Genomic DNA, 27,061 nt, shown 5'->3' on the forward strand with positions numbered 1-27,061 from the left:
ACCACCTGCTGCAATAATGTCTCTATCTTCTTTCAAGAAATTCTTTTTACAATGATTTTGTACTGGTGCAGTCCTTTACCAGCACGCAGGCTGCAACCTGCAAAGAGCTACAACTCTTTCTCGTTTTCCAGACTTCTCCTGGAAGGGAGCTACAACCCCCTACTTCTTTTTCAAAATGATCAACAAGTATACAACAGATACAGTCTACTACAGATATCAGATCAGTAATTACTGAAACAACCCAGAACACCTTATGAACAGAAATATACAGTTAACAGATCATCTTGAGACAGGGACGCATATTTTCTTTCTGTGGCCTGCGACTGGACGCAGTATACCTTATGCTGTTCTGCGTGCAGACGCACTGTTACTTTTGCTTGTCTGCGACCGACGCACACATCAACACTATCGCGCCGCGTCTTTTGCTTCAGGGACGCACCCAATACCACAGTCGTGCCGCGTCCTTCGCTTCAGAGACGCACCCAATACCACAGTCGCGCCGCGTCCTTCGCTTCAGAGACGCACCTGATCCTTTACTGTACTGCGTCCCGGCGCACTTTCCCTTCACTGAATCTGCGTCCCTTTAGATATAGAAGATAAGAGGACTTCAGAACCAACCCAAACACTCAGATCCACAGATCTGATCATGCGCCATATAGATCGTAGTCCTTTAGAAGATTTTCCCTTAAAGATATGGACTAGATCACACCAAGAGATAATCAACCAAGATGATGCCTAATCCAAATGAATTCCTCTGCTTTATATAGGCAAGCTTCTCCCCAAAACATGGAACAATACCACGAGCCGACATCATAGAAACACAAAAGCGTCGGCTAGATACCACACAAGAAACCCCCACGTGCATTTCTCTGCCTTGAAATGTGTGCACTGGGCGGACGCACCTCCTGAACGGCTGGCCTGCATCCCTGGACGCGGGTTCTGTATGGTATACCTGCGGGGACGCACGTGCTGAACATATTTCCTGCGTCCTTCTTGATTTATCCCCTGAATGGGTTTGCCATCAAGGACAACACCTGAATCATAATGCCAACATTTGTAATGCACCGTGAATTTTTAATGCTCTCCCGAGGTCCTCAACAGGAACTAAGAAAATTTGAAAAGTCATTTTAATATCCCTAAAGAAAATTGTAAAGCAGCAAACCTTAGTTACTAATCATGTTTTTCCTAAAAAATAGAATGAAAGCTCGTGGCTGATTAGAGAATGTTTACGCCACGCCTTATTCTGCTAATCTACATTCTCATCCTATCCCAATTTTTATTTAGAAAACATCATGAATGGTTTTACTTAGCACGTCACACCTACTTATAATAGTATGTTTTATTGCTTAATCCAATCGGTGGAGGGTAGTCATTATCCCTTCCCCGCATACGACTCCTTATCGATGGAAGACAACAAAACGGATCCCAACATTTCTTCAAACTTCCTACCAACTTTCTTATCTCCCAAAATGGTGATAAAGTGACATTTGTAGCACTCCAACCTTTTTCTAATTTTTGGTGTATATTGTTGCCTTCTTTTTTTCTAAGAAAAGAAAATGGAAACAACATTTGTCAGATTTTCTTCATTTCGATTACCTAGATGGGTGTTCCTTCCACACTAACACACACATCATACCCCTGTATTCAGTGCCCAACTGCATGGAAAAATCTATCGTGTGGAGCGTCACATGTTTCTTCCATTGCGTTCCTCGTTGAGAGATTCAACCCAATTTTTGAATTCAGAACTCTGGCTGAAAGACTCATTTCTAGGGAGGCCTTTTCTACATAGTAATTTGGCACTTAGAATTGTTGGTGAATTATGAATAATGGAGTCCAAAGGAAGCATGATCATTGCTTTTCTAATTCATCAAATTAATTCCATTAGATTTTTACATATATAGAAAATTAATTTTTTATAAAGAGTTATATAATTGACTTTGAGCATGGAATACAATTGATTTGTCCCTTCAAACTATGTTGCATTCTTATCCTGCCTTTGTTGACAAATCCTGTCATATTAGATTTAAATCCTGTAACACAATTGACAAGTCACTTATAAATATTCAAGAGTTTATTCGTAAGCCGCATCTTGTTTTCATCATCCTTTCAACATATTCTGAAACACTGTGGGATGGTTTCACTTGTGCGAAGATTTTTTATTTTTATTTATTTATTTATTATTATTATTATTTTTTCTCACTACTGGTTTGCAATAGAGAAATCAATAGAGAAATTGACACAGTAAGTAACTAAACAATCCTCCCCAAGTAACATTTGTCGATGCATACTTTGGCATCAAAAGTTCCTTACCTTCAAAATTACAGAATTGTGACACTGATATATCTATCTATCTATCTATATATATATATATATATATATATATATATATATATATATATCTATATATATATATCGACTCCAAGGTATCAACCTTTAGGGTAGGTGTTCGGAATAAATCTGTTGTTCTCTCATTTCTAACAGTGCATGGATTTCTTGCATGCTTCCTGTTCGATTTTAAAGGGTCCTTCTTACATACTGTCATACGTCTACAGCAGTACAACCTTTGGATGCAGTCCTTCATAGAGACGCAACCTATTTAGATGCATTCCTTCTTTTAAAATCAACTTGATATGAACTATATTTTCCAGTATTACCTTTAGAGATTGCTTGTCTTGTTATTCACCCAGGAAGTCAATAAATTCATTGGTATTCTTAATTTATGTAAAACACCCAATTCCTTTCATCTTCTTGGAAAGGTTATATATATAGTGGATCAAAATATAAATGTGCCTCTATTTCACTATTGGGAGTCAATTAATATTTACCTATTTTCAAATTTTAAATTGCGGAGTGATTTATCTTATTTGGTTTTCCGACTTTCATAGTCCGCAAAGGTGAACTGGCCCATAGGCCACAAGGTTTGGACTTGATCACTCTGACACCATTTGTAACGTACCCCTTTGGGCCTACCACAGAAAAATAACTACTAGGCTCCATTAATTAAAATTTTATTTTATTTATAGTTAAATTCCAATGCATTCACAGGTGGATTTAGAGAAATCATTACATGCATAGTAATCATCAAGGCAACTATACTCAAAATATTAGCTACTGAATACCCGCAAGATAATGAACCATAACTCACACTCTTAGATTAGCCCTCGAGATTAATATCAAATGGGAGAAAGGGAACAGATCATGACATGCAACCATCAAAAATATGAAATAACTCTTGTAAGCATTAATCGGTATTAATTTAAGTTTACTGTAGTTATCATGGCTGTACGTCATGATCATATTCCTATAGACATAGTCAATAAGTTATTAGCCAACCTTTCATTCACATGCGTAACTAGCTAGGATTAGCCTAAGTGGAGGCAGTATTATTGACATGTAAACACATATAATTGAACCATTGGTCATACAATGAGAAGCATTATCTCTGCAACTGTTCCTCTTACATAAGTAATCACCAATTTAGGAAACTATAAGCAAACTATATTCCTTTATTAAATGAAAGATGATCAAGTATATTTATATATGATCTCCTCATAAACAAAGGTAGTATTTACAACTACATATTATGCCTCTACTTTTGAATGTGAAAGGAGTCACATATATAAAACTGCAATCATTCTCATAAGAAAAACATTAACACAGGTAATCTATTTATGAATAATTGTCACATGAAAATTCTACCGCGAATGGGTACTAGAACTGTTACCCACTAAATATTCTTTTACAGTTAACTTCACACTCAAATGCAACATGCATAAGAAAATCCATCAAATAGGGATAAATTCACCCATTATTATATCTGAGCTAAATGATTTAACCTCATCAAGTAAGGATTAACATAAAACACATATCATGCAAGTGAATCTCATCAGATTATAGGAAAACAACATTAAATCTATTAATACATAAGAATATGTAATTCACTCAGGCATTCTCATGGTGAAGAAACTTAAGAACTTTTCTCGTAAACAAAATGGAACTATAACAGAGAGAGAGAGAGGGTAAGAATCATTATACAAAACATTCCACGCATATGACACCACCTAAAACCTCACTTGGAGGGAGGAGCACCACCACCCAACCATGAATCACCTATGATCCCCCCTTGTCAAGGTTCTTGCCAAGAATCAACTGTTCTCAATTAATCGATGCACTGGGTATTTAATACCCTCTTTCATGATTTAGTTTCCATTATCAGCATCTCACTTTTATGGATTTTTCCATCTACCTAGGTCTTTTCCAAAAAAGCTCATCTTTATCTCCCATGAGGCTTTTCCTAAAAAAATCTTTTCGTTATCCCCCACAAAGCTTTTACATCCGATAGATCTTTAAGTCTCATCCATCTAATGGATCTCCAATCCATCCAAGATTATCTAGAATTTCATCTAGAATATTTATCATGAAAGATTCATCTCTATCACATTACTAAATGGGATTTGGCAATAATATCCTCTCTCTTGGTGCTCCACCATCCAAGTGATTTATTTTATTAATTTATTTAATAACACATTTACTTTTCATATTACATATAACCTAGATTTCCTCAACTTATGTTTAGAATCATTGAACACCTAAGGGAGGATATCACACCTAACTTTAAATCTTCTTAGGTTTATAATAATTTAGCACACAAGGGAGGGGTGTTACAAGCAACCACTACAACCACTACAACACTGGTGGCCATACAAAGGAGAAGTGATGGAAGTTGCATCCAGAGCTAAACCCAAAGACAAAGAAGTAAGATAATAAGAAGAAGAACATCATGGCCATTGCTTCAAGCAACCAAGTTGAAAGAAGCTCAGATGTGGATGAGAAGATCGTCTGCACATAATTGCAGAAGGAGTTGAATATGAGTAGACTTCATCAACGGGAAGAGAAAGAAATGACCAAACTCTTCCATATAAAGCTATAGGTCAAGAAGACAAATATTGATGCTTTGTTTGACTCAATATCACAGGTGAATCTCACTCCAGAAAATTTGGTCAGGAAGTTTTGGCTGCAAGTTGGTGATCATCCGAACCCATATCCACTAGGATGGCTAAATAAGGATGCAGAGATAAAGGTAACAAAACAATGCAAAATTAGATTTGCTATCCAGGCTAATTTTACTGATGAAGTAGATCTCTATGTGGTTCCCCATGATGTATGTGGATTCGTTTATGGAAGTCCGTACATGTACATGCACGACACAATATTCATGAGGAGAGATAACCAGTACCGACTCATCGATGATGGAAAATCGTTCATCATCAATGCACATAAATGCAAGTCAAAAAATTCACTAGTAACAGCCAACCAAACCAGGAAATTGATTAGTTATAGCAAGAAGTATGTTTTATTGTTTTTAAGAGAAATTTAGTCTGAAGAGGATTCAATAAGCAGCGAGGCATCCCTGGAGTGGTGCATTAAGAAATAGAAACAACAATTGGAGGACTTGTTACATGCATACAAGGATGTGTTCTGAGAATCTAAAGGGTTACCACCTAAGAGTGTAGTCGAGCATGAAATCTAGCTATTCCCAGACTCCACATTGCCAAATATTGGGATGTACATGAAGTTTTTTATAAAAGAAAGTGAGGTGAAGAAACAGTTGCAGAAGTTGCTGGAAGACAATGCTATTCAACCGAATACATCACCATGTCAATAATCCATCATCAATGTTCCAAACAAGGATGGGACTTGGAGGATGTGTATAGATTATAGGGCGTTGTATAAAATCACGCTCAAGAGAAGATACCCCCTAGCTAGGATAAACGATCTGCTAGATTAGTTGCAACAAGAAAAATATTTCGCCAAGCTGGACTTGAAGCCTGGAAATCACCAAGTTCGAGTCAAAGAAGAAGATGCATGGAAGAGTGCCTTCAAAACAAGGAAAGGTTTGTATGAGTCCTATGTAATGAATCAACTACATTTATGAGATTAATGAATGATGTACTATGCCCTTTTTAGAATCATTTGTTATTGTCTATGTGGATGATATACTAGAATATAGTGCTACCTGGGAGGAGCATATTTCACATCTGACGCAGGTTCTGAAAACATTGAAGAAGCACCACCTACTAACAAAAACATCCTCTTTCACATGGAAACATCACTCAACCATGACTGACACCATGAATATGCAACAAGGATATAGAGCATAGGATGATTAACACATCTGAAACTGACATGAATGCATGAAAAACACACACCGCCCATCCAGTCCAAGGGGTGAACCATGCTCTGATACCACCCTGTAAGACCCTCCTCCCACATCTACCCAGGTAACTAGCCAACCACGGTAAGCATGTGACCAGAGACTACTATAATGGGATTCAACCTCCTATGTGACCTTAAGGAAGTGGAATCGATGAAGGAACAACACAAAGACCATCCACATCATCAATAGTACTCCTAGGAACCATCCCATCCTCTCAGCCAACCATCCCCATGGTCCCACTGAGTTTTTGGAGCATTTAACCCCCAAATACTCTAATGATATGGACATGCATGAGTCTAGAAGGCTCTGGACACTCCCACAACATGGTATGCTAACATTCAGGCCCAGAGCCTTGGCCACTGCCCAGAACTAAATGACACCTTCAGAATAGAAAGATAACAAGGGAATTATGATACAAATGCAATTACCTAAGCAAGTCCTTAACTGGACCCATACTAGCCATGACAAGAATTTCGTCAAACATGTCACAAATATGTAATCTACAAGTGTAAACAACAGATCTGAGCATAGGGGCCTCATACTTATTTGAGAATCGATAAGAAGCATTTTTCCCTGATATCATTAGTTTCATTATCATCTATTAGGTCGTATATACATTGTTCATTCATTTAAAAATCAAAAGATAAGGAATGCCACACATCACCACTGTAAAAAAAACATGCTTATAACCAGCATAATAACAATAGAAATATCAATGGTATATCAACCATAGAATCCACATATAAACTAGTACATTTATACATAAGATATCAAGGAAAGAACCTCTTATTAATGAATGCAAATTCCAACCTGGGATGGGACTACCAAGTTCCACCCGACCATAGAATGGTTGAGCCAATTCTCTCTTCATCCATTCACACTCGTGCCATATTCCAATCATGAATGTGGGACCCAACCCAAAAGAACCAACCATAGAATCCCGAGGCTAAACCACCTCACCTTCATCAATAGAAAGCATACTTTACCATAATCCACATTAGATCACTAGGCCAACACAGTAAACACGTAATAACATGCTTTACCATGATCTCCACTACACCACTAGACCAAAAAAATCATGGACTCCACTAGATTTGTCCACCTACACCGTGAAGAATTTTCATGTCTCCTAGTCTCTCACGCTTTACCACAACCAAGGGAAACGACCTCTAGGATTTACAGTATATCCCTTCGTTCACCGGTTGAGGATTCCTAGGCCCACCGAGGCAACAAAAAAATTGGCTTTACGACAACCCATAGTCTGGTTTAGGGGTTACTAGGCTATGTGATCTATCATTTATAGATCCACATCACTTAGCTTCAAATCCATCCTAAAATCCAACTCAACCAAAACATCAAAACCCCATCACACGATGGAAATCCGGAAATGACAAGGCTAGGATGAAAACACTGTCAGACTAGGAAAACCCATGCCATAAAAGCAAAAGAACTAGATGCAATACCATGCATGCCAAATCTAGCAAGGAAAACATACATGCAAATTGATACCTACAAAGAATCCTACTGCAACTACTTGATCTTGCTCTTCCTTGCTTGCTCCTTCCTTCCTCTTTCCTTCTTTGCCTTTCTTGCTGCAATTCCAAAGTGCTCCAAGAAAACTCTAAGTGGTCAAGAGTGAGAGAAAGAGAGAGAGAGAGAGAATAATGAGAGAGCTCAAAAACTGAACTAATAAAAGGTACCAATTGATCCTCAAAATCCTTTTTATCAATTAGGTCTATATTTTCTTCACTTTCCATTATTTTCCTTCAATTTCCTCACATGCAACCTGTGACATTTCACCTTCCTTTTCTCATATTCTCTATTATTTTCATAAATAAATGTGCCAAAAATGCCACTTTGTCTTACTAAATCCTTAGCCATTGCCTTTGTCAATTTCCTTAGCCATTTCCTTTGCCAATTTCCTTAGCCATAATAAACCGATGAACACCCACGCTAGGATGTCTTGCCCAACATTCAACTTGGAATAAGTGTCTCATCAATCGTGCATATTATTTTTCCGTTATTAACTTTTATTACATCAAATTTTTACCAGGCATGTTACACACTCTTTGAGAGTACTATTATTGTGATACTTTATAGTGTTTTGTGTCACTAGAGTCGAGTCCTTATTGTATTTGATCGTTCTAAAGTTGGAAAAAAGATGAAATAAAGAAAGAAAGGATAATTGGAAGTAGGGAAGTATAAGAGAAAAGATTTTTTTTTTACTACATATATGTATTGATTACCTTAAAAAACCTATGGGATAGCTAATTTGTGGAGAGTTCGCAACTTAAACTTGTAATATCAACAACTCCCTATCAAATTCTTAGCAAATTTGACCAGGAAATATGTCTAAAACTGCAACCCTATAAAAGATAAACTGTAAATGACATATAAAATTTCATTAGATGTTTAAACAAAAAATTGTTTCCAAACATTATTAATTAAACCACTTCAAGAAATCATTTTAACACTTCATGAAACCCTTAATCATTCTAATGCCCACATACAAATTTGAATTGATTCAACGTTAGTGAAGCTTGTATGTTTAAGGGTTTTAATATCTCTTGATACCATATTAATAAAATATTTTATAATGTGTATGTACCATCACATGCACACTCATAAAGGGAGATTGTTTTTTACTTACTTATTTTTCTTTTTTTTATCTAGTTTGTTTTTAATTTATTTTTATTTTTTTACCTTTTTTTTCATGTTTTTTTTGAATTTTTCTATTTTTACATATCTATCTATATATATATATATATATATATATATATATATATATATATATATATATATATATATAGATATATATTTTAGATTTGGTTTTTTTTTCTTCCGAATTATTTTATGCTTTATGAGATAACTTTTTTTTAAACATTTTTTTTTTATCTTTTTCATATATTTTTTTTATATTCGTTTTTTTAAGTAATCAACATTAACAAAAAAACAACTTGAAAATTCTGGATTTAAGAGATCTGTGGTTTGTATCTTTTGACTTAGTTACCGGAGAACCCACAGTCTGAACCATTTTTATGTCAACGTTTCAAATCCCAACTAGGATCCATCATCAGGACTTATGAATGATGATAAAAGAAGAGCTGCTTAGAAGGAAATAAATAATAATGAGGATAATAAATTTAAAGATCAACACAATGTCGACTGGAATATTTATTTTTAATTTAATTTATTTATTTATTATTTTTATTTTATTTATTTATTTATTATTATTTTTTTAATAAATTATTTTTATTTTATTTTTTACTGCTGAGTTTTATATATTAATATTTATTGATGAGTTAATATATTAATTCATAACCTTAATGGTAATAATAATTAAATTAGTGTATTGTATTAATATTTAAAACTATTTAAATTTTTATTTAGAAATATATTAATATTAATAATAATTAATATATTAATTAATTGCTATATAAATTAATTAATATATTAAACTAATTAATATTAATAAATGTTAATAAAGCAATATTAATAATGTTAATAGACTTTATGATAGATTTTTTGGCGAAAATCACATGAGAGACCATTTGTCGACGCATTTCGAATCAACCAGTGTGGTTCATCGTCAGGACAAGTTGAAGAACAGATCCAGCATAGCCTGTTTAAATAGCTAGAGCAGAGACGCCAACGGTTACCTGGGCAAAAAGTTGACTTAAGGAACAAGGTCAAATTTAGTTATATTAGGTATAAAATAAATATATAAATATATAAATGAAAATTAATAAAATAAAAATAAATTAAAAATGGTACCATTAGTTAGGTAAAACTAAAGAGAAGAAGTTACGAAACGGAACTTCTCTTTTAATATATAAATATGAAGACAAATTTGTCTTCATATTTATATATTAAAAGAGAAGTTCCATTTCGTAACTTCTTATCTTTAGCTTTACCTAACTAATGGTACCATTTTTAATTTATTTTTATTTTATTAATTTTCATTTATATATTTATATATTTATTTTATACCTAATATAACTAAATTTGACCTTGTTCCTTAAGTCAACTTTTTTCCCAGGTAACCATTGGCGTCTCTGCTCTAGCTATTTAAACAGGCTATGCTGGATCTGTTCTTCAACTTGTCCTGGCGATGAACCACACTAGTTGGTTCGAAACGCGTCGACAAATGGTCTCTCATGTGATTTTCACCGAAAAATCTATCATAAACTTGTTATGGATCACAGAAGCCTCAACTCTACAATGTTAATAGACATTAATAGGGTTAAAATATTAATAATACTTAATTAATAATGTTAATAAATATTAATAATATTTAATTAATTAATGATCATTTAATAATTAATTAACAGTAATTAATATTAATAATAATTAATATATCAATTAATTGCTATATAAATTAATTAATATATTAAGCTAATTAATATAAATAAATGTTAATAATGTTAATAGAAATTAATAGTGTTAAAAATATTAATAATACTTAATTAATAATGTTAACAAATATAAATAATATTAAATTAATAATCACCTAATAATTAATTAACAGTAATTAATATTAATAATAATTAATATATTAATTAATTGCTATATAAATTAATTAATATATTAAACTAATTAATATTAATAAATGTTAATAATGTTAATAAATGATGATGATGATGATGATGATGGTTAACGTCCACTGAGACCAAATAATGGTCTATCGGACCTAAAGAAACAAATTATCTATTTTGATTGAAGATTTTATTCCTATGCTCAAAAAGCTTGGAGAGAAGCCTCCCGAGCTCACTATAATTTTGACATTGTAAAAGGCTAGGAAGGTCAGTATTGTAGCAAAGATTGTGAAACTGAGATCTAATGTGGTTATACGCAAGGCACTCTAAGAGGAAGTGGTTTTCATCCTCGATGTTCCTACTCTCACATATATGACAAATCCTTTCCGTCCATGGCGTTTTAAGAACTGCCCAACGACCTGTTTCACTATGGAGCTCATGAGAATTCGTTCTAATCTTTGCTATATTAATTTTCTTCTTTGAGCTAGTTAAAATAGAGAGATACTTTTTATCTTCTAGGGTGGGGTTGATGACCTTCTTATAATAACTTAATTTTCTTTTAGCCGCTAAGTCTTTCTCACACCACATTTTTTCTTTGAACTTAGAAGTAACAATATCATTAATGTTATTTATGTTTTGCAATGCATCATTTTCGTTGATCTCCCAATAGTTTAACCAGGCCCTTGTGTCTTTATGCCACCCTCGATTGAGCCTTAGGTGGTTTTGGCTAGAATTTAAAGCTAGCTTAGGAAGTCTATGATCGTCTATGTTACTGATTTTGTGCTTGTACAACAGAAACCTAAGCATAGCTAGGCTCTCAATAGGGGAAAGCCCTGCTTCTATAAGGAGAATAGGATAGGGTGTATTACTTTTAATTTTCAGGTTATAAGTTATAAAACGCTTCTGGATTTGCTCAATATTTCTCCATGATTCTCTAGAGATGCTGCAACCCCAAACCTCACAGCCATATAAGATAACAGGAGTGACTAACGTTTCAAAGAGGAACTTCTTTTTATCCCACATTACAAGGTTTGCTATTTTACAATTATTTTCAAGACCAAAGTAAGCTTTCCACACCCCATTAATCCTTTTCTCAATGCTATGGTTCCAGTTGAGCTTGTGATGAATATCAATTCCTAGGTACTTGTAAGAATACACTTCCTCCAAGTTATTATTATCATACATAAAATTAGCGTAAGTGTCCTTCTTGGATTTGATAATCATAACTTTTGTTTTGTCACTGTTAACAGTCATACCCATGGTAGAGTAGAAATCCTTAAGAAGCCTGAGTTGCTTATTAAGATCAGATGGGCACCTTGCCAAAAGAACAATATCGTCAGCATAAAGAAGAAGGATGACGACTATCCCAGCTAAGATCATGCCATCACATCCTGCTTCCTCTAAATAGCCTTCGAGCTTATCGATGTAAATGCCAAATAGGGTAGGGGAGAGGGGCAACCTTGTTTAACTCCGATGTTACACTTAATATCTTTCAACCACCCTTCATTGCTCTTTAGCTTGGCAATTACATTCTCGTATAACCTTATAGCGGCAGCTCTCAACTCGAGAGGAACCTTTAGCTCTTCTAATGTATTCCAAAGGTTGTATCTAGGAACTGTATCGAAAGCCTTTCTAAAGTCCACAAAGTAACAAAATAAATTGGATTTATCATTACAACATTCCTCTGCAATGATCCTAAGCGTAACAAGGTGGTCTGTTGTTGAGTGATGCCTTTTGAAACCTGTTTGGCCTTTAGCCCTCTTACCTTCACTTTCAAGACATATGCTTAACTTCTTTTCCAAAATACTACCATATAACTTGGCTAAGAGAGGGCTGATCATAATTGTTCGATAATTAGAGGGGTTATTTGTATCAATAAAAAAAATTGATATAAGGACGGTATTTACTACCATCATATTGTTATTAGAAAGGTCAAATTTAGCGATGGTCGACAGCTTCTGTTATTAGAAAGGTCAAATTTAGTGATGGTCGACAGCTTCTGTGCTCAGTCTGGCAAGTTAAAAGGTACAAGTCCGTTAAGTTCGTGGAGAAACTGTTGAAGGTCTAGCTTCTTATTTCCGTTATTGTCAGCTTCGGATCTTGAAATTGCTGAATTCTCAGACCTTTTAATAATGCTGTCATACGTTTGATAGAATTTCTCAAGTTGTATAACAGATCCGTGTAGAGACTTCTCTTCTTCTGCAAGTCTTTTCGCCTCGGCCTCCATTGAATCCTGCATTATTTAATCGATGGAATTTATTTATGATGCAAATATGTAAAACTAGAATGCATAAAAGAAAGAATTGAGTCTGAGCTAGGCTGACCTTCGCAGCTTTGCAGAGCAAAATATCCAGTTTTAAATATGTGTATGTTTGTGCGTATATATACACATATATGTGTATATGTTCAAATATATGTGTATATATTCACATATATGTGTATATATTCAGGTATGTATGTATATATTCACATATATGTGTATATATTCAAGTATGTATGTATATGCTCAAATATTTGTGTATATATTCAAATATATGTGTATATGTTCAGATATCTGTGTGTATGTTCACATATGTGTGTATATCTTCATATATATATATATATATATATGTAGATCGTTTGCGGAGATGCTCGAGTGTGTATATGTTGATGTGTGTATCCTTCGCATGCGGAGATGGTGGGGTGTGTATGTGTTGATGTTTAGGGCTTGCTGGCAACGTATAGGTATGCGGATGACCGCGTTGCTGACCTGGATGCCGCTCAAAACATATACGTGCTTCTGACACTGGGGTTACACTCTAGGGTTGGGTAGCCATGAATATTTTATTGTCAACGTTTATTCTTAATACAAGTATATGTATAAATTTCGTTTCGTTAATGTGGCGTGGGAAAGAAATTACGCATGGCCCAATTACGTAGAGCTTAGGGCCTTTTAATAAGACTCTTATAGTTATTGTTATTTATAGTTATGTGTTTAAACGGAGACTTGAGGGTATGATTGATACGAAAATCCATTTCTTATAAATTAATGCTTAATTTAATTTCAACTTCAAAATTATTGTTACAGTGTTATAAATAGAAAAACAATATATCACGATTATACTTATATTTATATTTTTCTATAATATTAATGCTTTTGTGAGTAATAAAAAAAATTAATTTTTTTATGATATATATCTATATATATCTATATATATATATATATATATATATATATATATATATATATATATATATTTCAACCATAAAAATAAATATATTTAACGATTATTTATTTATTATATTACATAAATAAATTATAAATATATTTAATAATTCTTTATTTACTATCTTGTCAAAATGTAATCATTTTTAACATTTTAAATGGAGAAGAAGTGAGTAACATGTTGCAAAGCATATAATACAATTTAAACTTATGATCCAGATTCTAGAACAAAGTTTTGGAATAATAGGATTAAGTGTTCTAACACGTTTGAGGATCTTAATATAATTCACTAATTTTTTCCTTTGATCAATTTGCATTTTCTTTGGGATTACCTCTTGAGTATTCATCTTAGGGTGATTCTATCATTTTGGTCTGTTGTTTCCCCTTATTTTCCCATGAGGCGGGTTAACCTTCCAAAAAAAATCTTTTGTAACATGTGTCTAAACCATCTTTGCACTTGAAATTTTTATTTTCATAATTCAATTCTATATGATCATTACATTTGAAGTTGTGTATTCTTATATTTCAATTTTGGAATCTATTGAGAATCCTTCTATTCTATAACAACATATTCTTGTTAAACTTCCCTTTAAAAAAAAGAAATTTCAATTTATTTTTAACTTATTATCATCCACATGAAGATGAAATCAATAATTTCACCTAAATTAATATCAATAAAATAAACATTTTATTCAAATTGAAATCATGGAACCATAAAATTAAGATTTAAAATAAATAAATAACTTTACTTTAAAATCATCATCTTTTTTCTATAACTTTTTCAAAATCGTTACAATTTAAGAAAGTAATATAAATTATTTAAAACAAAAAGTCACATGGTTAAATTCATTTACTCAGATTATAAATCATAGCTATAATCCATAACAAACATATATTAAATATGGTCTCTCTCTCTCTCTCTCTCTCTCTCTATATATATATATATATATATATATATATATATATATATATATATATTCCACTACCACTCAATATATAATATTGAAAGCGTTGGGAGAGAGGAGGTTTGTCATGATAGTCCCTCCAAAGAAGAAAAAAGCTCCTCATAGGAGGAATGTGATGTTTACTCACATTTTTGAAGCACACATGTACATCATGATGTATGATTGATTAACTCAGGCACCTCCTTTCATATGACTCTACATAAGCATTGGTTTTCCAAATATGAAAGGTATATTGGAGGAACTATTGTTTTCCTTTAGGATGACTCAATAGCTAAAATCATATGATGAGGAAATGTCAAATTGATGCTCAAGGATAGAAGTGTTAGAACACTCCCTGATGTTATATAACTTCAAGGGTTGGCTGGAAACATGATATCTGTAAGCAAGATGAGTATTCTAGTTGTAAATGCTATGTTTAAAAATGAATCATGTAGGATGGTTCAAGCAACAATGATATTGCTAACAGTATTTTGAACTAGAACTATGTACAAGTTGCTGGGAATCACTGTTAGTAATGGGTGTAACAACTTTTTTGTTCTTAAGGTTGTCGAGGAAGAAGTCAAAATCGTTATTATCTATGGAGGAAATACAATGATTTGGCATCAAAAAATAGGGAAATTTGGAGAGAAGGGCCTTCAAGAACTATAGAGTAAAAGTATGGTTGATCTTATGTCTAATTACAAGAAGATCTTGGTTTATGTGAACATTACATTTTTGCTATACAAAATCTGGTAAGATTCTCAACATGCAACACAATATCCAAAAGGATTTTAGAGTTGTACATAATGATGTATTTGCACATGTGTATGTTTTGTCACAAGGAAAAGTTGTGTACTATGTCTATTTCATTGATGATACCCTTTTGATACCCTTTTCATGGTTAATGTCTTTTGATACAACATGTATGTTCTATCATCATATATGGGATTGAAAAATTTTCAACGAAAGCTCAACTAAAACATATAACAATCAATGAATTTAATAAACAATACAACACTCTTATATAATATAGGTAAGTTGTACAAGAAAAAAACAACCTTTTCTTATAAGTGACAAAATTTGTTGCAATGTTGCAATGATCGCTTCTAATATTGTAATATTTATACTCATAGGCTAATGCAAACACAAAGTCCATTTTCTGTGCCTTATTTTCTATGGTATATTCTACACGCATATACCTTTCAAACGACGCAATAAGCTTTTTAATCAGAGTTTGTATGCAAATATTACGCCACTCAGAAGTTGACCTTCCTATTTTCACACCTATAGTTCAGGAGGATGCTGCGTCAACCCACATTATTCATGGAAAAGGGGCTAGCCACATGTTTTTGATGTAAAATACTCTATAAGAGACTATTTTGTAACTCTCGTTAAGAGTTGATGTAGTCAAAATCAACCACTAGTAGGCTATCGGGTTGTGTTATAACCGGGCCACTAGGAGGAAGAGGCATTTCATTCCTTCAAGAGAATTTTGTTCCATAACTGAGCAAAGATAGTGAGGAGAGATAGGAGGTAGATCAAACATAGAGGATCTATGCACTATAGCATCCCATAAGCCACAAGCATTACCTCTTTGTACCTGAAACCATATTTCCAGACAAAGAAAGAGAGAAAATCCACCTCGCCTTCCAGCTCGGTCTTCTCCTGAAAGGGTTTCTGAGAGAGCATATCTTGCTGAGCTTATTTTTTCATTTTCTACTTTCCTGCATAAGATATATTCACATGCATGCAATAATTATAGTTAAATATACAGATGTTAAAATTTAATAAATCGTAATAGTGTAAAATTTCCAGGGTTATAATATAATATTATTAGATCTATTGAGATGAACTGTCCAGTGGAATATCCACGAAATTTTACGAATCATTTGGTATCAGAGTGGGTTTCTTTGTGTATTTTATGGAGATTGCAGGGATATATATCGATGGGGCCGAAAATCGTAAAACCCTAAACATGGGAGACAAATCTGTAAATGAACCTCGTTATCTTGCAAAGGTGAGGTTTTCGCAGCTCGAACACAAGTCGAAGATATAAACCATAATGTAAACCTCCTCATGGTGGCCCTAAGAAATAATCTGGGGATATCTAGAGAAGATGGGGGTTTGAATGCAAAAGAAAAATAAGAAGGGGGATTAGGAGATTGCAAAGACACGGAGAACCAACCGAACAAAGAACTTGGAAAAGAGAAACCTAGTTCCAGTTTCGTGAATCAATCCCTATTAAAAAAGAAAGAAAAAGTTGATATCAAGCCATACCACAACGAGATCCATGCTCTAAAGTTGAACCATTGGATGCAGTAACTGGAAGTTTATTTTAGCATCCATTAGGTTGAGGAAGGGAAAAGATCGCATTCGCATTTTTGAAGTTAGAGGATCGTGCACTAACTTGGTGGGAGAGCCACACAGAAACCCTGAGGTTGGAGGGAGAACCTCCAGTGACTAAGTCAGAGGATTTCAAAACCCTCATTAGGTCACAGTTTTTTCCCATTGAGTATGCAAAGGAGCATTGGATCTAGTGGCATTACTTCAGGAAAAAGCTAGGCCAAAGCATGCAGCAGTACACCACATAATTAATAAAGATAATTATAATGTTGGGTATCTCTCCAAAGAACCCATATGTACTCCTCATTTATTTGGGATGTTTGCACCGCCATCTGCATGAGAAAGTGATGTTGTTCAAGCCCAAATCGATGGATGAGGCTTGTGTACAGGCATAGTACCTGTAGAACATAGGCCTGAAAAGAGCCCAATCAAGTGGATCGAAGCAGAAAGAGCAACATGAAGCTTCTTAGGATAGGAATAAGAAAAAAAAGGGGGGAAAAGATAAAAATATGACAGCCACAACACACCAATGCAAAGATCCTAGCAACCACTACAACCACTGTAGCATTGATGACCATATAGAGGAGAAGTGATGGAAGTTGCATCCAGAGCTAAACCCAAAGAACAGGAAGTAAGATAATAAGAAGAAGAACCTCATGGCCACTAATTCAAGCAACCAAATTAAAAGAAGCTCAGATGTGGATGAGAAGATTGTCTAGAATCAGTGTAGAAGGAGGTGAATCTGAGTAGACTTCAACAACAGGAAGAGAAATAAATGAACAAACGCTTCCATATAAAGGTCAGGTTAAGAAGAAAAATATTGATGCTTTGTTGGACTAAGTATCACAGGTGAATATCACTACAGCAAAGCTGGTTAGGAAGTTGGGACTGCAAGTTCGTGATCATCAAAACCCATATGCACTGGGATGGGATGTAGACCTAAAGGTAACAAAACAATGCAAAATTAGATTTGCTAGCAGTGCTGATTTTATTGATGAAGTAGATGTCGATGTGGTTCAGCTTGATGTATGTGGAGTCGTGTTTGGGAGTCTGTACATGTACATGCATGACAAAATATTCATGAGGAGAGCTAATCAGTACCGACCCATCAAGGATAGAAAATAGTTCATCATCAACGTGCACAAATGCAAGTCAAAAATTTCACTAGTAAGTGTCAACCAAGCCAAGAAATTAATCAGTTCTAGCAAGAAGCATGTTTAATTGTTTTTAAGAGAAATCCAGTCTGAAGAGGAATCAATAAGCGACAAGGCATCCCTGGATGGGTGCACTAAGAAACATAAACAACAATTGGAGGCATACATGGATGTGTTCCAAGAATCTAAAGGGTTACCACCTAAGGGAGAAGTGGAGCACAAGATCTAGCGATTTCCAGACTCCCCATTGCCAAATATTGGGATGTATAGGAATTTTGTTATAAAAGCAAGTGAGGTGAAGAAACATTTGCAGCAGTTGCTAGAAGAGAGTGTCATTCCACTGAGTACATCACCATGTGGGTCACCCATCATCATTTTTCCAAAGAAGGATGGGACTTGGAGGACATGTATAGATTACAGGGCGTTGAATAAAATCACACTCAAGAGAAGATACCCCCTACCCAGGATAGGCAATCTGCTAGATCAGTTGCAACAAGGAAAATATTTCACCAAGCTGGACTTGAAGTTTGGATATCACCAAGTTCGAGTCAAAGAAGAAGGTACATGGAAGAGCACCTTTCAAACCAAGAAAGATTTGTATGAGTAGTTAATTATGCCATTTGGCCCATGTAATGGACCAACTACGTTTATGAGATTAATGAATGATGTACTATGCCCTTTTATAAAATCATTTGTTATTGTCTATCTGGATGATATACTAGTATATAGTGCTACCTGGGAGGATGTAACGTACCTCCTGAGCCTACGCTAGATATTTTCTAATAAGCTCCCATTCAGGTGAATTTTTTCGTTATTTATCATTTAAGATTGAACCCTGGTCAAGGGTATCTTTAGCCCACCAGTATATGCTTATTAACATTTATATAACAGACTCCATAGTCATTATAAATTTTGACCACAGAGTGGGAGGATGTCGACTTTTAAGTTTATCTATAAAGCCTATATGTCAAGTCAATATTAAGCATGATCTATTAGATGTAGGAAAGGTTCGGATAACCTGGTTCTCGGACCATATACTGACAATTATCGCGAGCATAAACATTTACTGAGTTATGACACAACACTAGAGATATCATAATATTATAGGCACATTATTTAACTTAGTCAACCTGGTGATATTCAAGTTAAATTCACTGGATATCTACATTCCAGTTAGATTCGTTGGATATCTTATAGACCCAGATATGCATAATTAAAATTATATACCATTAATTCCTTATACTGCATGCATGAACATCTGCAAGACACTAAGGCATGATATCCTTTCTTATCAATCTAAATATAATCTTAATAAATTTGATATGGATATGTGATCACAGAACAGTCACATGCATTATTTAATCCAATATTTCCATAAGAGAGGTAATTAAGCAATCCATATAATTGAATTGTATGATTTAACATCCTATTAAGTAAGGATTAACATGAAACACATACAATGCAAGTAAATCTCATCAGAATAGAGGGAAACAACATTAAATATTTTAATACACAAGCACATGTAATTCATTCAAACTTTCTCATGGTGAAGAACTAAGAAAAATCCTCATAATAAAATTGGAACAATAATAGAGAAAGAGTAAGAATCAACATACAAACATTCCACACATATGACACTAACAAAAACCTCACTTGCAGAGTACAGCACCACCACCCAACCATGAATCACCTCTGATTCCCCCCAAGCTGAGGTTCTTGCCAAGGATCAACTGTCCTCAATTGATCAATGCACTGGGTATTTAATACCCTATTTCATTATTTAGTTTCCATTAGCGGAGTTCCGCTTTTATGGATTTTTCCATTTGCCTAAGTACTTTTTGGAAAAGCTCGTCCTTATCTCCCACGAGGCTTTTCCTCATAAAATATTTCCTTTATCTCCTGCAAAGCTTTTATGTCCGATGGATCTTTATCTCCCATCCATCCGATGGATCTCCAATCCATCCAAGATTATCTAGAATCACATCTAGAAGCTTTATCATGAAATATTCAACTCTATCCCATTCCTTAATGGGATTTGGCAAGAATATCCTCTCTCTTGTTCCTCCACCCTCCAAGTGATTTATTTTATTAATTTACTTAATAACACATTTGCTTTTCATACTACATATCCCCTAGCTTTCCCGAGCTTAGGTTTAGAATAGTTTAACCCAGAAAGGAGGGTATCACACCTAGCTTTCCTCATCTTACGTTTACAATAATTTAACACACAAGGGAGGATATCACACCTAGATTTAACTCAGGTTAGGTTTACAATATTTTAGCACACAAGGGAGGATATCACACCTAGATTTAACTCAGGTTAGGCTTACAATAGTTTAGCACACAAAGGAGGGTTGTTATGTACTCCACCCCTTAAATTTGACACCATCCTCGGTGTATCACTGTACCATGTCCTCGTTCACAGGTAGCTAGTTTCTGAATCAACAGCTTTCATGGCTCTGCCATATGATGCAATTTTTCCAATGTACATCGGTCACAAGGAGTTCTCCTCTTCCATAGCTACATTGGTCACCAAGAGTGCTCATCTTTAATAGCTACATTGGTCACAAAGAGTACTCCTCACCCATAGCTAGATTGCTCTCAAGGAGTGTTCTCCATTCATAGCTACCTGTAACATTGTTTCCAAACCATTTGTGAGAATTTATAGATGTAGAAATTTAACTATGATACATATCATAATATGTTACTTAATATTAATAAAACAACTATTGCTCATTTTTCATTTTATCTGAAGAATGCATGTTCGCTTCTGGAATTCTTCCAAGCCTTTGTGTTCTTTGTTGAACACCAACTTCTTGCAGTTTCTCTGCATACAAAAAATCAGTATATTTTCCAAATCAATATTACTACAATGTCATAATAGATTAGTTCACATAAAAATGTATATATTCATCATATATATTCTTCATAATTGTATGTACGCTAACTTAACCACGGTTACTTATCCAAGAACCACTTCTTACTTTCCTTCTTCTGTGCAACCACTAGTCGGTCATCCTGCCAGACATCTACCCAATGTATTCATGAATACCTGCACACAATGTGTATTATACACAATGATATACATATCAAATTTCAAACATGTAACATATGCAGTCATATGGGTACCATGTGTACTACTGTACATAGTACCATCCGTGCTACAACCCATCATACCATTCCCATGGTATGACCTACATGAAAAAAACTTTGTCCACATATTTTTCTACCATGTTAGTATCATGCCAAACATTCCTTTATCCTTTTCTAGCAATTAAAACAATTGTCCTCAGTTGACAAGGAATTTGTATGAGCATGGTTCATTTCTGTAATCAGAGACAGTTTTGTCAAGTGTAAATCATTCTCAGATTTCATGTGGTTGTCACACAATATCAGTAATATAGTATGTATTCATTCTTATTTTCATCTTAAGAATAATATTAACTCATAATTGAATAATCGTTAGAACAATACTTAATTCTTAAATCATTTATCTTGAGTGATTTTCTATTTCCCTTTTCATGTATCAACAAATTAACCACTCCGCACTATACTTTAACAACATGATCATTCTATCAATCATGTTCATTTCTTCTGCAGATTACTCCCCTTTTATAGGCATTTGGGTAGCCACATCTTTAAAGGTTTTTTACAATGATTTCTATATAAATTGCCTAACGAATCCAAACCAATACCTAAATTCATCATGAGTTGCAAGATAATTCCAACAATCCATTAAACTCAAGACTCTTTCATGCCATGGATGCTTGACATCTCTTATCAACCAAATGATAACTATAATATTGTTATAAGGCTATAACATTGTACACCCATGTGTTTACATGGAAAATTCATATGCCTCATTATTATATGTAGATTTTAGCATGATTCTTACCACAACAAGTTTATATTGATGACCCCTTAACCAGGCTTATGATAAAAATGAACCAAAAAATCCATGACAATGCATGAGTATATGTATCATAAAACAATAAAACAATGATGCAAACATGGACATACTTTATTGAAGCCAGCTATAATGTTAATACCATGATGATATATGTAAATTACATCAATGTTTAAAATGCTCACAAGCTTTCTTAGTCAACAATCTCCAAATGACCATCTCTTAATACATAACACATTCAAAAACCATCTACTAACCATATCCTACCAATAGGCCATATTTATTACAGAGGCTCATGATTAGTACCTAACAGCGTAAGCCCTCTTCCATAACCATCTTTACATTAGTTGTTATGATAAAAACATAGTAGCGAACTACAATTTGTACATAACCTTTGACATGATAGTAATTATTAACTGTTATACCTTGTTAACTGCACTATATCCACAATTTCTTATGCAATAAAACATTCGAGAGTGGATGATTATCATACCATCATCACACCTCTCTCACCATAAGTATAATATCCTATGGAATTGATCTTCCCAATCTAACATCTTCCTTTTTCGCCATTTGTTTATTATGGAAGATAGTTAAGTAGGCCATAATGAGTTAGTTATAAGGATTTTCATATAGCCATAGAACTAATACCTACTCAATTAATCTTCCATTCTGACTATAACCCTTTCAAGGAGTGATTAATCTATTGTTTAGAATATGAGAATTTCTCGTAGTTTGCATCTCATTGTTTCTTATCATAATCACCTAATCATTCATGCACGCTAATAATGTTTCACTGTTTAATTTTGGTAGCAGATTTATCGTAAAATAAACCAAGCAATGTCCATGTCTTAAATGCAAGACACACTTGCCAATATGATTTACTACATGCATTATTCTTTAAAAATGGACTAAAATAATCAACATCCTTGACAAACAATTCTATTAAGTCCACCAACTCTCCTACATACGGATCATATCAGTTTTTTTTATTTTCGTGGATAAAATTTCATTTCCTAATATGAATTTCTCCATAATTTCCACAACTGTGAATATCATTTGATGAAATCAATGCTCCTATACTTCATAGAAGTTCATATAACATGAATAGGTTATAATTACATTCAGGTTATAACACATCCATACATCATTCATTACTGCCACTCGAAAATCTTATTTCATAATTTAAGCTCTACCAAGTCTCAAAGAGATTGCATTAACTATATAGGAGAATAATAAAACAACGAGTTTGTATATTTCTCAAATCTTGCTGACCAACATATCAACCAATTTTACTACACTAAAACCTTCTACCAATGAATAAACATTGCAATGAATTAGAGTACAAAAACCTAAATGACAATGTTGTTCCATTAGAGAATGAATGCACTATTTGGTATTAAGAAAAGAATATAGTGTTTGCATTGCAATGTCTCTAATTCTCACACCAATGAATAAATTCAGTGCGAACCTGAACACATTCAATGTTATCACATTAAAAATATGTCCTACACTATATATTAATAGTGCCAACTCTCTATGCTTCGCCATTTACATGAAAAAAATATCAATACTCTCCCAAGTTTCCATTTTTTAATCTAATGCTCTCTAATGCATATGTATGCTCATGGTCATCAAGATAGGCTAAGAAATGCTTGAGTTTGAATTTTTCTATTGCATTCAAGGACCTCAATACATAGATTTTGTTTATAGTATTATAGCGTAATATTAAAAGATCGAATATTATCTCTCTTGCAACACGATGTTGATTATTGAACTCTAAATACCCAAGTATCTGATATGATTTGTGTAAATTTAGAAGCAGCCTCTGAATGTGTTGAAATAGTCAATTTCATTACAACATCTCGTGACTATCTAGTCTCTCTCAGATAAAAAGCCACAATGCATTACAAAATATTCTAAGGGGGATTTCAAGACTAAGAAATCAATTTTTTATGAGCTATTGTATTCCAACTCAGCATAAATTACAGTGGAATTCTGAATAGAAATCAAAATAGATAATAATAAACTTTTCAACGGAGTCATTGTCTAATAATAAATATTTCCCCAAAAGAAAAAATTGACACATCATTACTGGAATGAATTACTTACTTATTGTGAGTGGTGACTTCCACAACAATTATTTTATGTGTTTTCGGCTTCTAGAGTTTTAAAATCCTTTTTTTATCATTTCTAATGCTCTCTATATCCAAAAACTGCCTGTGGATGGTGCCAAGAACCCAATTCAGGGTATAATTGAAAGAAAAATGAAATTTTTTGTTAATTTTTTTTTTTTTTGTCTTTTGGTTTTTTTATTTTTATTTTTTGTTTTTTTGCTTTTTGTTTTTTTTGTTTTGTTTTTTTTTTTTGTTTTTTTGTTTTCTGTTTTTTGTTTTTGTTTTTTGTTTTTTGTTTTTGTTTTTTGTTTTTTATTTGTTTGTTTCTTTGTTTTTTTTGTTTTTTTTTTTTTTTTTTGTCAGTGCAATAAAACCCCTGTTAAATATGAACTTGGAGATTCATTCCTATAAAACTCACGTGGAAAATCAACTTTCAGGCCAACTCCACAAAAACCTCAATTTTTTTACTGTGCGCCCTTTACAAAGCCTATCGATGATTCTTAAAATCCCTATTTTAATGGAGGATCTGCTTGCTAACTTTTATTGTTTATTTTGTTCCTATTAAGATCCTTTTTTATGGGGCTCCTGAAATCTCTATAATGACTAAATGCTTTAGTCAATTTTTTCCATTTATAAATCTATCACATTTACATAGAAAGTATTCTGGATCTTCTTTTGAATTGGCGATGCAAAATAATTTAATTGGTCGGGGCACTGAGTAGCATGAGCGTAGAGAACATTCTTGGTTCTCACATCCCATTTCATAGTTAATATCAGCTACCTCGAATTTTATTAAACTCTCTAGAAAGTAGGAAAACTGTCATCTCAATAGCATTCCTTTGATATGAGTTATGCTAAACTCCCTTGCCAAGGTACATAGTGCACATTCACTTTTGTATCCCGAGCACCCAGAAATTTCTCCTCATGTGGAGTGTTTGTAGATGTACAATCTACCATAGCCAGTATTTACAATACCCAAACAATTTTTAAATAATATGTTGTCCATGCATATATAATTATCCAACTTGTTCAAACGAAAACCAAAGAAATTGATCAAAAAACGTATCTATGTTGTTTGTAAGGTATAACGAGGTCTTCCTGCTCACTCATTCTTCGGGGAAAGCCAATGTCCAAGCTTTCTTGTTGAGCACTAGTAGGTTCTTCATCATTTTCGACTTCATAACTGCCCCTCTGCTATTCGCCTTTCTTTGTTCTCCATCAGAGAGAGAAAGTGCAATACCGTGAACCAAATCCTCATTGCCTAGCAACATTAGAATTTGTTCTGTCATCTTCAACAAGTATTGGGAGTAAGAGGGGTCATGAATTTGTAATGCACCGTGAATTTTTAATGCTCTCCCGAGGTCCTCAACAGGAACTAAGAAAATTTGAAAAGTCATTTTAATGTCCTTAAAGAAAATTGTAAAGCAGCAAACCTTAGTTACTAATCATGTTTTTCCTAAAAAATAGAATGAAAGCTCGTGGTTGATTAGAGAATGTTTACGCCACGCCTTATTCTGCTAATCTACATTCTCATCCTATCCCAATTTTTATTTAGAAAACATCATGAATGATTTTACTTAGCACGTCACACCTACTTATAATAGTATGTTTTATTGCTTAATCCAATCGGTGGGGGATAGTCATTATCCCTTCCCTGCATACGACTCCTTATCGATGGAAGACAACAAACCAGATCCCAACATTTCTTCAAACTTCCTACCAACTTTGTTATCTCCCAAAATGGTGATAAAGTGACATTTGTAGCACTCCAACCTTTTTCTAATTTTTGGTGTATATTGTTGCCTCCTTTTTTTCTAAGAAAAGAAAATGGAAACAACATTCGTCAGATTTTCTTCATTTCGATTACCTAGACGGGTGTTCCTTCCACACTAACACACACATCATACCCCCGTATTTAGTGCCCAACTGCATGGAAAAATCCATCGTGTGGAGCGTCACATGTTTCTTCCAATGCGTTCCTCGTTGAGAGATTCAACCCAATTTTTGAATTCAGAACTCTGGTTGAAAGACTCATTTCTAAGGAGGCCTTTTCTACATAGTAATTTGGTACTTAGAATTGTTGGTGAATTATGAATAATGGAGTCCAAAGGAAGCAGGATCATTGCTTTTCTAATTCATCAAATTAATTCCATTAGATTTTTGCATATATAGAAAATTAATTTTTTATAAAGAGTTATATAATTGACTTTGAGCATGGAATACAATTGATTTGTCCCTTCAAAATATGTTGCATTCTTATCCTGCCTTTGGTGACAAGTCCTGTCATATTAGATTTAAATCCTGTAACACAATTGACAAGTCACTTATAAATATTCAAGAGTTTATTCGTAAGCCGCATCTTGTTTTCATCATCCTTTCAACATATTCTGAAACACTGTGAGATGGTTTCACTTGTGCGAAGATTTTTTTTTTTTTATTATTTATTTATTTATTTATTTATTTATTATTATTTTTTTTTCGCACTGCTGGTTTGCAATAGAGAAATTGACACAGTAAGTAACTAAACAATCCTCCCCAAGTAACATTTGTCGATGCATACTTTGGCATCAAAAGTTCCTTACCTTCAAAATTACAGAATTGTGACACTGATTATATATATATATATATATATATATATA

The sequence above is a fragment of the Pinus tabuliformis genome, chromosome 8, assembly GCF_031772625.1.
Source record: "Pinus tabuliformis cultivar Carrire ecotype Pingquan chromosome 8, CPIR1, whole genome shotgun sequence".
Taxonomy (NCBI): domain Eukaryota; kingdom Viridiplantae; phylum Streptophyta; class Pinopsida; order Pinales; family Pinaceae; genus Pinus; species Pinus tabuliformis.